At 41.3% G+C, this 11,608-nt stretch overlaps 2 long non-coding RNA genes across 2 annotated transcripts; one reads left to right on the top strand and one right to left on the bottom strand.

Moving 5' to 3' along the window:
• Positions 1-651: 651 nt before the first annotated feature.
• On the bottom strand, positions 652-1,807 carry LOC135336138 (uncharacterized). The gene is made up of 3 exons (XR_010394752.1): positions 1,565-1,807; positions 1,386-1,495; positions 652-1,122 (listed from the first exon to the last, which is right to left on the bottom strand). It is a non-coding gene; the product is annotated as an uncharacterized LOC135336138 (long non-coding RNA).
• Positions 1,808-2,262: 455 nt separating this feature from the next.
• LOC135336133 (uncharacterized) lies at positions 2,263-5,327 on the top strand. The gene is made up of 4 exons (XR_010394746.1): positions 2,263-3,109; positions 3,290-3,774; positions 3,991-4,083; positions 5,121-5,327. It is a non-coding gene; the product is annotated as an uncharacterized LOC135336133 (long non-coding RNA).
• The last annotated feature ends 6,281 nt before the right edge of the window (positions 5,328-11,608 follow it).

Genomic DNA, 11,608 nt, shown 5'->3' with positions numbered 1-11,608 from the left:
CATTTCCTACTTCACAGTTTATACAACAACAAGACTATATATAATAATAGTGTTTGTGACGTAGCTTAGTCAAATTAGTTTATGGCCTTGCGTATTTTGGTCAGTATAATTATATCTATAGACGCCTATATATAATTATACTAACTTGTCTCACATTTGCTCTAAATATCGTGTGTATCATACTGGTGATTATATACATGTAGTATTACTGTTTAAAAGTACCACAGAGATCATAATGACAAACCTATAAAGCTGTGCGCGCATTTCTCTTTTAGTGTGAACTTGCCAACCTCACACTATAATGTTATACACTGTACTGTGTAACAGCAAAAACTCCTGGTAACAGTTATTCTGCATGTTTATTCACTGCATTACATATACATCTACATCCCTGTCGCACTGTTTGGAAGTACCACAGAGACTAAAATCATCAATAACAAACCTTATAGCTAAAGCTGCATTTCTCTTTTAGTATAATTATGATCATGCCGACCTCACACGAAATGTACAAACACATTCACTGTCAAAAGCTCCCTTTCTCTTTTGCAGGATCAGAATAGAATTATTAAACAAAAATTGTTTGATTTTTTGTCTATTTGTAAATCTTATCTGCATTGTTATGTTATTGTTGTATTCCATGATTGTGTTAACTTGTTTTTATTGACTCTGTTTAGCATACTAGATTTGAAGAAGCTAACAGAGATATATTTTGTATCACATAAACATGAAATATACACAACATTAGGTGTTACTTTGCTTTAGCTCTTGGTATACACTCTTTAAATGTTTTATTGTCTTTTTACGTAGATGACTGGTGGACGTAACTGGAAATCATACAAGAGTATTGAGGATTTCGTGACTGAATCTTCCCACTCAATTCGCTTCTTCTTGTTTTCTGGATCCTGTCTTCTTGCCACTATCCATTTGCTGTTGTATTTCCCTTCCATCCAGACAACTCTATACCTCTGAATCTGAGATCGATCGAACTTGAGCAATCCATGGCTCGATGTTACTGCTTGGACAGCTTCTGACTGCCAGCAACTGATCAATCTTAAGACCTGCTAAATCCTGCACCTCCCTAACGTCTGTTCGTGATTGCTTTCGGTAGGCCCCAGTGTACACCTGTATAACATCGAATTTGAAGGTAGATACCATGTGAAGCAAAGCAACCTAAATTTAGGAAGCCTGCTCAGTGACCTAAATTTAGGGATGGTATAATTTGTTTGTATGCACACATGTGACCTAAATTTAGGAATTGTGTGTATATACTTATGCATTACGTATACCTAAGTTGAAGAATTATGCAAAGTGACCTAAATTTAGGTTATTATAAATTTAGGGAAGGTGCAATAGGTGTGCTGAACTGTCGTATAATTATTGCTTACATTGCACTCTTCATTCTCTGCAGCAAATAGAGCTTGAAGCTGGGTATTCTGAGGCGCATCACAGCTCATATCTGCTGATCCTGAGGCTGGGAGTTGGGCCAGTTGACAAACTGTGTAATAATTATTAAAGTATAATGGTGTTACGTATATAATTCTGATTGAAATGAAAGTTTGCTCACCTTCTTGGAGATGTAGCAAGGGCCAGGGGGTAATTCCAAATTCAAATTGCTCCCACCAAATACGAGCATCATCAGAGATCCAAGACTAAAACTTTGGAATATCTATGTGTAGACGTGCGCGGCAGGTCTATCTTGTTGTCAGACAGGTGAGCTCTATTTGGAATGCCACATGGAATCTCCTGCAGTAAACATTTTGCATGTAAAGTAGCCTCGATCCCAGGCCGAGTTTTCGCTTTTATAACGGTTTCGCCTAACCGCTATAAAAGCGAAAACTCGGCCTGGGATCGAGGCTACATGTAAAGTTGTTAATCTACTGTACGTCAAGTAATAAATATGCAAGCCATGCACCCAATTAGATACCATTACCACTACGAAGATATACGTCATTCTAGGTACTGCTGCAAGCGATGAGTACAGCTACCCATTACCGCAACGCTCCTTGGAGGGTGAGCCGGACCATGACTGAAGGCCGTTAATATGGATAGGAAGCCCCTCTAATTAATTAGAGGGGTGCAACCTCGCTAATTAGATAATGATGAAGCGTTTCTAATAATTACGATGCTCCCCTAATTAAGTACTTGGGGGTAAAGAGGTGGCCTAGCCAACAGTCATAGCCACGGCTCGGTCATGTCGTAATGACAGAGAAATGTATAGAAACCAAGGGAGGGTTGGGTGTGGGGCTTTAAACTCAGGTAGCTATAATCGAGCACGAGGTGGTGTAGAGATAATTACGCATGCGCGTAGATGCTGGGCAGTACATAATGCAGTAGGCGGGGCAAGCGGAGTACCTCGATTAACCTTGTTTAACTACCTTAAACATCATTTAATCTACTGTACGTCAAGTAATAAATATGCAAGCCATGCACCCAATTAGATACCATTACCACTACGAAGATATACGTCATTCTAGGTACTGCTGCAAGCGATGAGTACAGCTACCCATTACCGCAACGCTCCTTGGAGGGTGAGCCGGACCATGACTGAAGGCCGTTAATATGGATAGGAAGCCCCTCTAATTAATTAGAGGGGTGCAACCTCGCTAATTAGATAATGATGAAGCGTTTCTAATAATTACGATGCTCCCCTAATTAAGTACTTGGGGGTAAAGAGGTGGCCTAGCCAACAGTCATAGCCCATCGGACGCATGTCCTACCCCCAAGGAATTAATACATCGATTGCGTAAAGGTAAGTATGCCACCTCAGCGGGGCAGTATATTATAGAGCAGTACATTATAGAGCAGAGCAGGGCAGTATAGTATAAAGCAGAGCAGGGCATTATATTATAGAGCCGTACATTATAGACCGAATAGCCGCGGTTATGATCTCATACGTAGTACCACCCACCGCGGAACCAAAATCCAATTAATTTTAAATTACTTTTATTATCAGCTCCTAGCAAAGAAAGATGCGTAGCTAAGAAGCAGTAGCAGTTTTCTGCAGGCAACTTTGTTGCAAACTAGTCAAGAATAGCTACTCTGCCAGGATCTCTAAGTTTCGAACGGAGGAGTATACCAGCCAAGGCCCCAGTGAAGGATCATTTCCCAAGTAAGCTCTGTGTGTGTGTATACAGTCAGCATTTTCCTAGTTCAGCCTTTATAAGCCTTTTGAGCTGATTTAATATGCTTGTCCACCTACCTATAGATAGCCTCTGAGTGTGTGAAATATACTGGAAGAGTAGCTTCGTGAGTTTAGAGCCTGTTTTGAGATTTATTTTCTCTTTTTCAGCCTTTGCCTCTAGCAAAGAAAGACGCATAACTTGGAAACAGTGACAGTTTTCTTTATTCAACTTCTTAGCAAAGTAGTCTACAGTAGTTACTGTGTCAGGATCTCCTGGTTTTCAACGAAACAGTCAACCCGCCAAGGACCAGAGCAAGGGATCACTTCAGAGGTAAGCTTTGTGTGCGTATATAGCAAGCATTATGTAGCTAGTATAAGCCTTCATAAGCCTTTGAGCTGATTTAATATGCTTATGCACTTGCCTAGATAGTTTATGAGTGTGTGAAGTATACTTGTGTAGAAGCTGAGTTAGTTTAGAGCCTGTTTTTAGAGTGTAGTGTACAGTGTTTGATATTCAATTTATTTGTTTCGGTGTGGCAAAGAAAGATGCACCCCTTAGTAACAGTAACGGTTCTCTTCAAGCTGCCTTGTAGTTTTATCTGAACAGTCGAAGAGTCAACCAGCCAAGGACAGAGCGAGAGATTACTTTAGAGGTAAGCTTTGTGTGCGTATGATTATTAGCTAGCTGATAATACTATACGCTTACCTGCGTAGCTTGTAAAGTATACTGGCTCCAGCAGTGTGTTGAAGCCCGAGTTTAGATACAGAAGCCTATATATGTACGCTCAGCAGTGTTGCAATGTAAAGGGGGTTATCATTGATTTGCTTAGCTATCTGTTGGTCTCATCCACGATGTATTCTGTTATCAGCTGTGAAGAATGCTGAACACCGAAAAGTTTGGGCCAACGGATTGGTTGAGATGGTGGGAGTCCATAGGCAGGCCAGGAGTGGAACTGCTTACAGTAAGTGGTGTTTGTGTGTGTGTGTGCGTGTGTGTATGTGTGTGTGTATCTTTCTGTGCGCGTGCGTGCGTGTGTGTGTGTGTGTGTCTGTATATGTGTTCCCATGCGAGTGTATGTGTGTGTATGTGTCTGTATGTGTGCCCGCGAGGGTGTGTATCTGTGCACACGTGCGCGCTTGTGTGTATCTGTGTGTGTGTATTGGTGTGCACATTTGTGTGTATTCACTATTGGTGCCCACGTGTGTGTGTGTGTGTGTGCGTGCCCGCCCGTGCCGTGTGTGCCTGTGGCATGATACTTCATACAGTGCTAACAATTTACATTATCAGTGCTGCCAAAAGTTAATTCTTATGCCTAGGCTTGTGTGAAGTTTCTGCATGCTTCCGACCAAGGTTACAATTCAATTAGGCTCACCACTCAGTCACTCATTAGGCTCACTGTGTACATGTATAGAGGTTGATTGCATGATAGTGTTCTGACCTTTTCAGGGGAAGCAAAGGCTTGTTGGGCTTATGAGTGTACTGTTTACTTGTGTAAGGACATTTTCATCCCGACATAATAGGCTTGTTGGTTGTGTTATGCTCTCCGGGTAGGATTAGGTCATAATTTGTAATTAGTTGGCTTGTGCGATTAGTTGGCTTGTGCTGTGATATGCATTGTAATTCTGTGCCCAAAGTTGAATCTTTTTATGAACTCCCAGTTTTTTGTAGGATCACAATTGCTTTATATGTGCCTATGAGCGCCATTGCATGTAAGTTTGCTTGTGTGGGCCTATACATAATTATGTCTAAGGTTGCATGATCCATAATTTTTTTTTTTTTCTTTTTTTTTTTTGTCACCCTTGTACGAGATGTACTGTACTTTGTGTATGGCTGTTCTTAGTATACTTCTTTAGGTTTGTTGGCTTGTGAGTTAGTGGTGTGTTACATGTATCTACCCAATTTTTTTTTTTTTTTTTTTTTTTTTTTTTTTGCTGTCTGTTATAGCAATTCAATTATAGTTATGTGGCTGAATGTTATTATAATCTTTTGATCTTTTAGGCACCACCCCAAAGGTTAAGGTGTGGTTTCCTCCGTCTACCTGGCATACCGGGCACCACGACACAGACAGGGTTGCCTTGTCCGGTAAAGGCGAGGGAGTACAGCTGGGTGTTAATGGTGGGCGGCAGTGTGTTGTGGCGGCCCCATTTCTGGAACTCTGTGTCGTAGTACAGCCAAGAGGGGTACATAAACTTTTTTTTTTTTTTTTGCCTAATAATTGATATGCTATAAATAGTGGCTGGGGACAGCATTCCGCTGTCTATGGTACCTGTGGGCGAGTGTGCGTCAGGGGGGGGGGTCACCAAGTGATAGATTGGCGGTATACGGGGATAGGGTGTATGTTATAGGCGGGGCAGTAAATTATGGAGCTGGGCAGTATTATAGAGCATTATTATAGAGCAGTACATTATAAGAGCAGAGCAGCCTCAGCGGGGCAGTCTATTATACAGCAGTATAGTATAGAGCAGGGCAGTACCTTATAGAGCAGAGCGGGGCATAGAGCAGAGCAGGGCAGTATAGTATAGAGCAGAGCAGGGCAGTATATTATAGGGCCGTATAATTATTATAGAGCAGTACATTATAGAGCAGAGCAGGGCAACGTTATAGAGCAGGGCAGAGCAGGGCAGTATATTATAGCAGGGCAGTATATAGTATGGAGCAGAGCGGGCAGTATTTTGTAGGCTGTTATAGGTGAGGGCAGGTCAGGGTGGGTAGAGCAGAGCAGCCCATTATATTATAGAGCAGTATACATTATAGGGCAGAGTGTATTATAGAGCAGTACATTATAGGGGCAGTATATTATAGAGCAGTACATTATAGGGGCAGTATATTATAGAGCAGTACATTATCGGGGGCATAGAGCGGGCATAGAGCGGGCATAGAGTGGGCATAGAGTGGGCATAGAGCGGGCATAGAGTGGGCATAGAGCGGGCATAGAGTGGGCATAGAGAGCGGGCATGGAGTGGGCATAGAGTGGGCATAGAGAGTGGGCATAGAGAGCGAGCATAGAGTGGGCATAGAGTGGGCATAGAGAGCGAGCATAGAGTGGGCATAGAGTGGGCATAGAGAGCGAGCATAGAGTGGGCATAGAGCGGGCACAGAGTGGGCATAGAGCGGGCATAGAGCGGGCATAGAGTGGGCATAGAGAGTGGGCATAGAGCGAGCATAGAGCGGGCATAGAGTGGGCATAGAGCGGGCATAGAGAGCGGGCATAGAGTGGGCATAGAGAGCGGGCATAGAGCAGAGCAAGGCAGTATATTATAGAGCAGTACATTACAGGGCGCAGTACATTATAGGGCAGAGCAGTGCAGTATAAAATATTATTATAGAGCAGTACATTATAGGGCAGAGCAGGGAAGTATAAAATATTATTATAAAGCAGTACATTATAGGGCAGAGCAGGGCAGTATAAAATATTATTATAGAGCAGTACATTATAGGGCAGAGCAGGGCAGTATAAAATATTATTATAGAGCAGTACATTATAGGGCAGAGCAGGGCAGTATATTATAGAGGCAGCATAATAATATAGAGCAGGGCAGGGCAACGTTATAGAGCGTAATATAGTTATTATAGAGGGCAGGGCGAGGCAGTATACTATAGCAGGGCAGTATAATTATTATAGGGCAATATATAGTATGGAGCAGAGCGGGGCGGTATTTTATAAGCTGTTATTGTAGGCAGGGCAGGGTGGGCAAAGACTCACGGTGATAAGGCTGGTGAGTCTGTTAAGCTGCAGCCAGGGCCTGCTCGAGGGTGGAGAGTCTTTCGTTGAGGGCCACCGGGTCGGCGGGTGTGTCCCTCGGTGTAGGAGAGATGGAACCAGAGAGAGAAGACAGCTTTAAACTCAGGTAGCTATAATCGAGCACGAGGTGGTGTAGAGATAATTACGCATGCGCGTAGATGCTGGGCAGTACATAATGCAGTAGGCGGGGCAAGCGGAGTACCTCGATTAACCTTGTTTAACTACCTTAAACATCATAGGTGTATTTTTGGTAAAGATCCTTACAGTAAAATGCACGAATCAGCGAAAATTAATACTCAAAATGTTACGCTATTATAGTGTAAAATCCAAATTTTTATGAGCGTAATAGGCACATTTTTCAAGAATTCAAGTATCGAATGGGTGTATTATCAGGGCCTAGAGAGCTGTACAATATAACGAACATCAGCGTCTGTAAAAAACCGCTATTAGCAACTGCATACACCCTAACACAAAGGGTGTTGCCATACATAATGTATGCATGTGCTTGTACGGTATTTATTATGATCACTGAAAAAACGTTATATATTACATGCGGACTTGCCAGAAGTAGTTTCACTGCTACATCATTTCACTGCTACATCAGCATTGCACCAAGCATCACTGCTCCAATGCTGAAAATATATCACAGCTTTCCCATCTTCTAAAAGAATTTGAAGCAATGTGGAAGAGAGTGACCGTTTAGTCCGTCAATACAAGGTTCCAGCCACGACCTCACATCAGAAATAGTATTGAGTACCTCAACCGTTGGGGTAGGTGTGCTTGACTGTGTAATCTGCTTTTGGAGATCTGTACAATTATACATGCAATAATCATTATGTAAAAGCTGGTCAATGTCCTCATGGGTATATTTATGACCAACAGGTAGGAAGTTTACCCGCACCTATTATAGCACAATGTATACAGTGTCATATGCATGCATGGGCAACCATGCATTGACAATGTATGCATGAATGATTATAATTGTAGTCATTAGGGCAGGGCAGTGCATGCAGTTGCTATGTAATAATTATTACAATGCTATAATAATGATACCTTAGTGAATATCTTCCGTTCTACCAACAATGCACAAAACCCCAGGAAGAACTTGTTTTGGTTTTCTTTTGTTGTATTGTCCAGTTGGATGTTCAGAACTGGTGGGAGATGATCTAAAGCAATCAAGGATTTGAGTAGCACATGAATTGTATATAACGTTGCAGTCATGAGGGAATTGCAGTATGTCAATGTAGACGTGAGCTAACTTTCCATGAGGTGCATGCCCGGGTGTGTACTAGCACTCCAGTGACGTGTTCTGAGAGGAAGCAATCCCTGCACAGACTTTGAGATCTTTGCGAGGTGAAGAAGATTGGTCTTGTGCTGATCCATGCCATCAATGATGAGGGTAACACTGTGCTGTGGATTTGTTCTAGATTTCTCCCGATGACCATAATACTTCCGCCTTCCTTGCCTGTCACCATAATAATAATAGCAAGATGGAATAAAATGCATAATTGTGAGTTACGTACATTTTATTGCTGTCTGACTAAAGGCAAAGAATTAATTGCGTGTAAATGTAATCTGTACTTGAATATAAGGTAAAGGCTTGCAGAGTCACTTACTGAACAATCTGTAGATGTTGATCATACTCCTCCTTAAATCCACTCTTCATTCTTTCCTGGTCAAACTTAGTGCAAATATCACACTTGCTGAAAGCGCTTTAATTTGCTGTAAATTGTTATAGTTGATATGGTTATAGTATAATTATAGAATACTTACACTGGGAATGAGCACCTTCGAAAAATCTTCTTTCCAAAAGCGGTAAAAGGTAGAAACTTTTACAACTGGGATTCCTCCAGCCATGAGCTCCCTCTTCATCCTGAAGTACACATCGTACTTAGTGAGGAAATGAGGAAGGTGTATACGCGATCGATGTGAGGCATCTTATCTCCAATGAGATTAAAGTATTGCCTCATCCAAGTCTCTCATCCAAGTATTCTTTGTGTTAATATAGCTTAGCTTGCTTAGCACTATTCTAAATCAGTTATAGGCCTCATCCAACGGTCACTATGGGATTATGAGACCCTCAGGCCCTTAGTAGCGCCTTCGCTGCACTCGGGGGCGCTACAGCCTCAGGCCCTCGGGGTCTCATAATCCCATAGAAACCTTGGATTCATCCTATAACTATATATAGGCAATTTCCTTGAGCACAACTAGATCATTATTATATTGCATTGTCTCTCTTTATTATAGATCAGCTTCTAACCGAGGAAGAAGTCATCACTGACACTACTATAAACCCCCCTGAAGTAGTAGTCACAGTCAATCTAAACACGGCCATAGTGGTACCAATTGTGGTGATCCTGCTCATTGTATGCTGTTGTATTCTAATACTCGTTGTCGTGTGTGGAGTGAAGGATCGTAAGAAAAAAAGTTGTCAATCCGATACTGAAACGAGTGCGTTTTTGGATAAAAAAAAAGATACGACTGACTGAGTACAATACTTGGATACTATAACAAGTGAAAAAGTAGTTAGCTAACATGAGAGTATTTTGAGCATTTTAGACTTTGTTCATTTGCATGCTGTTTTTGCTTCTTGAGTTTTCATATCAATTTCATGCTGCCAGCCCCTTTTTAATTCCTAACGAAGCGAGGCTCTAATCCAGGGCTGTAAGAAAATGTTTTATGGTGGAGGCACAAATAGAAATGGGGGCGAACTCCTGGGCAAGGCGGCTCTTGCGCTGGTGAAACTTAATTTAATGTTCTCATAGTTGTTAACATAGTTTAGATACATAATTGCAGTATGAAAACCTGCCCCCCAGCCCCCTTGGTTATTACGGCCGAGTAATCAGGTCACGTTGAGATTTTGGCAGTGCATGGACGTTATAACATTAGTGGCAGACACATTAGAACTTAGTGGCTCTGGTTGTTGCATTTACGTTACTTGAACAGTTTGACTTCAAAGTTGGAGGACGTGTTAGCTATGGTATTGAGGACACTCTATGCAGTTCAATTTTACACCTCAGAAGCATTAAGTGTTCTGCTCATAATTATTATATGCAATAAATTGACAATTCGTAACATTTTTACTGGCATCAGAGGGGTACAATTAGTATGATGGTAGAGAAGGGTCACCCGCCTCGGCCTATAGCTGGCACAATTAACTGTGCGCATGGTTAAACAAAAACCGCCAACAAAATTAATGTTCAGGTATATTTGATCAGTCTGCACAATTTCAAGGGTCAACTATCAATTCATATTTTTGCATTTTAATTAACGAAAGGTATTCCTTTTGTTGAAATGGCCTATAGCGTCGAGAACAGGCTGCTTGTTACAGACAGAACGCCTGGTCAAGTTCCAATGTGGCAATTGGTATACCAGGAATTTCATGGACTGGTAATTAACAACCATAACGGGTCATGAAATCGTTATGATATAAACATTCCATGGAATGGCTTATCAAAGGAGATCTGACAAGCATGGTGCAGCTCAAGCTCTTATTACTCTCTTCAAGAGTATATAGCTCTATATACAGGACCAAATCCAACTGACCTGCACTGCACTGTGCGTCAATGGCATGCACCACCTATCTTTTCAAAATGCACCTCTGTGCATGTGTATACAGTGGAACCCCTCTATAACGGACACCTTTGGTGAACAATGTTTTGGCCTTTATACAGAGGTGGCCTTTGTTGAGAGGTTGTTTTGTATACAAACTGTTCATTTGGGACCTGGGTGCCTGGCCGTTATATATAGCAGCTGGCCTTTATTCGGAGGTAGTTGTTAACTGAGATTCCACTGTACTATAAAAAACGGCTTTTACATAAGTTTATTTGGTCAATATCACTTTTTCCATGACTTTTGTTGATATCTGTATTGTTTTTTCTTCCTCGTACGTCCCTCCCCTCCCCTGCTCTCAACAGGCAGGTGGGTAAACTGTCTTTCACATTCGTACAGTCCAGACTCCTATATCACTACGTTTAGATAAACTGAGCCGGTTCTTTGATTATAGTTACACCGAAAAACAATAATTATAGTCTCAAAGTAGACTATAATACCATTATTATACTGCAGAAAGAGTGGCCAGATTTTGTAGCCTTCAAATGGCTAGTTGAACAACATGTCATGTCGTCTCCTATACAGATGCGCTGTGCTTTCCAAGTTTTTTGTAAGTCTTCAAGCTCGCAAACCACGCTCATTGATCTTTCTCATTGCTTAGTTGTCCGGTATATATAGCCTCGTCCAATGGTCACAATGGGATTTTGAGATCATCAGACCATTAGTTTATATAGCCCCCTCGCTACGTTCCATGTAATTTAAACTATGTCTATGCTTCGGGTCTCAAATCCCTCAATTGGACTCATTGTTGGTGCATGCATTGGTTTAGGTTAGGCCCTGATAAATTATGCTTTTTTTTCCCCATTATTTTATATTATTTTTGAAAAATGTACCTATTATTCTCATAAAAAATCCGATTATTCCCTGATTATTCTCATAAAAATGTAATTATTTCCAAAAAATGTGACATAATAATTATTGACGAAATTAAGACGTAGGCATAAACACAGCACATGCATGACTGACACATGACATAATTAATATGATCATGCATGGTTCTCAGTGTTATCTTGCCGACTTGAACTGATCCATAATATTCACTATAAAGCCAAGCCAACTTAATTACATGCTTCACGGATGCAAGCAGGTCTCTTTTTGTAAAAAAACACCCTTATAAGGTTTTTTTGTGACC

This window comes from Halichondria panicea, chromosome 5 (assembly GCF_963675165.1).
Source record: "Halichondria panicea chromosome 5, odHalPani1.1, whole genome shotgun sequence".
NCBI lineage: Eukaryota > Metazoa > Porifera > Demospongiae > Suberitida > Halichondriidae > Halichondria > Halichondria panicea.
Note: the sequence above shows the minus strand (reverse complement) of the source record. Positions and strands in the feature narration are given on the sequence as shown.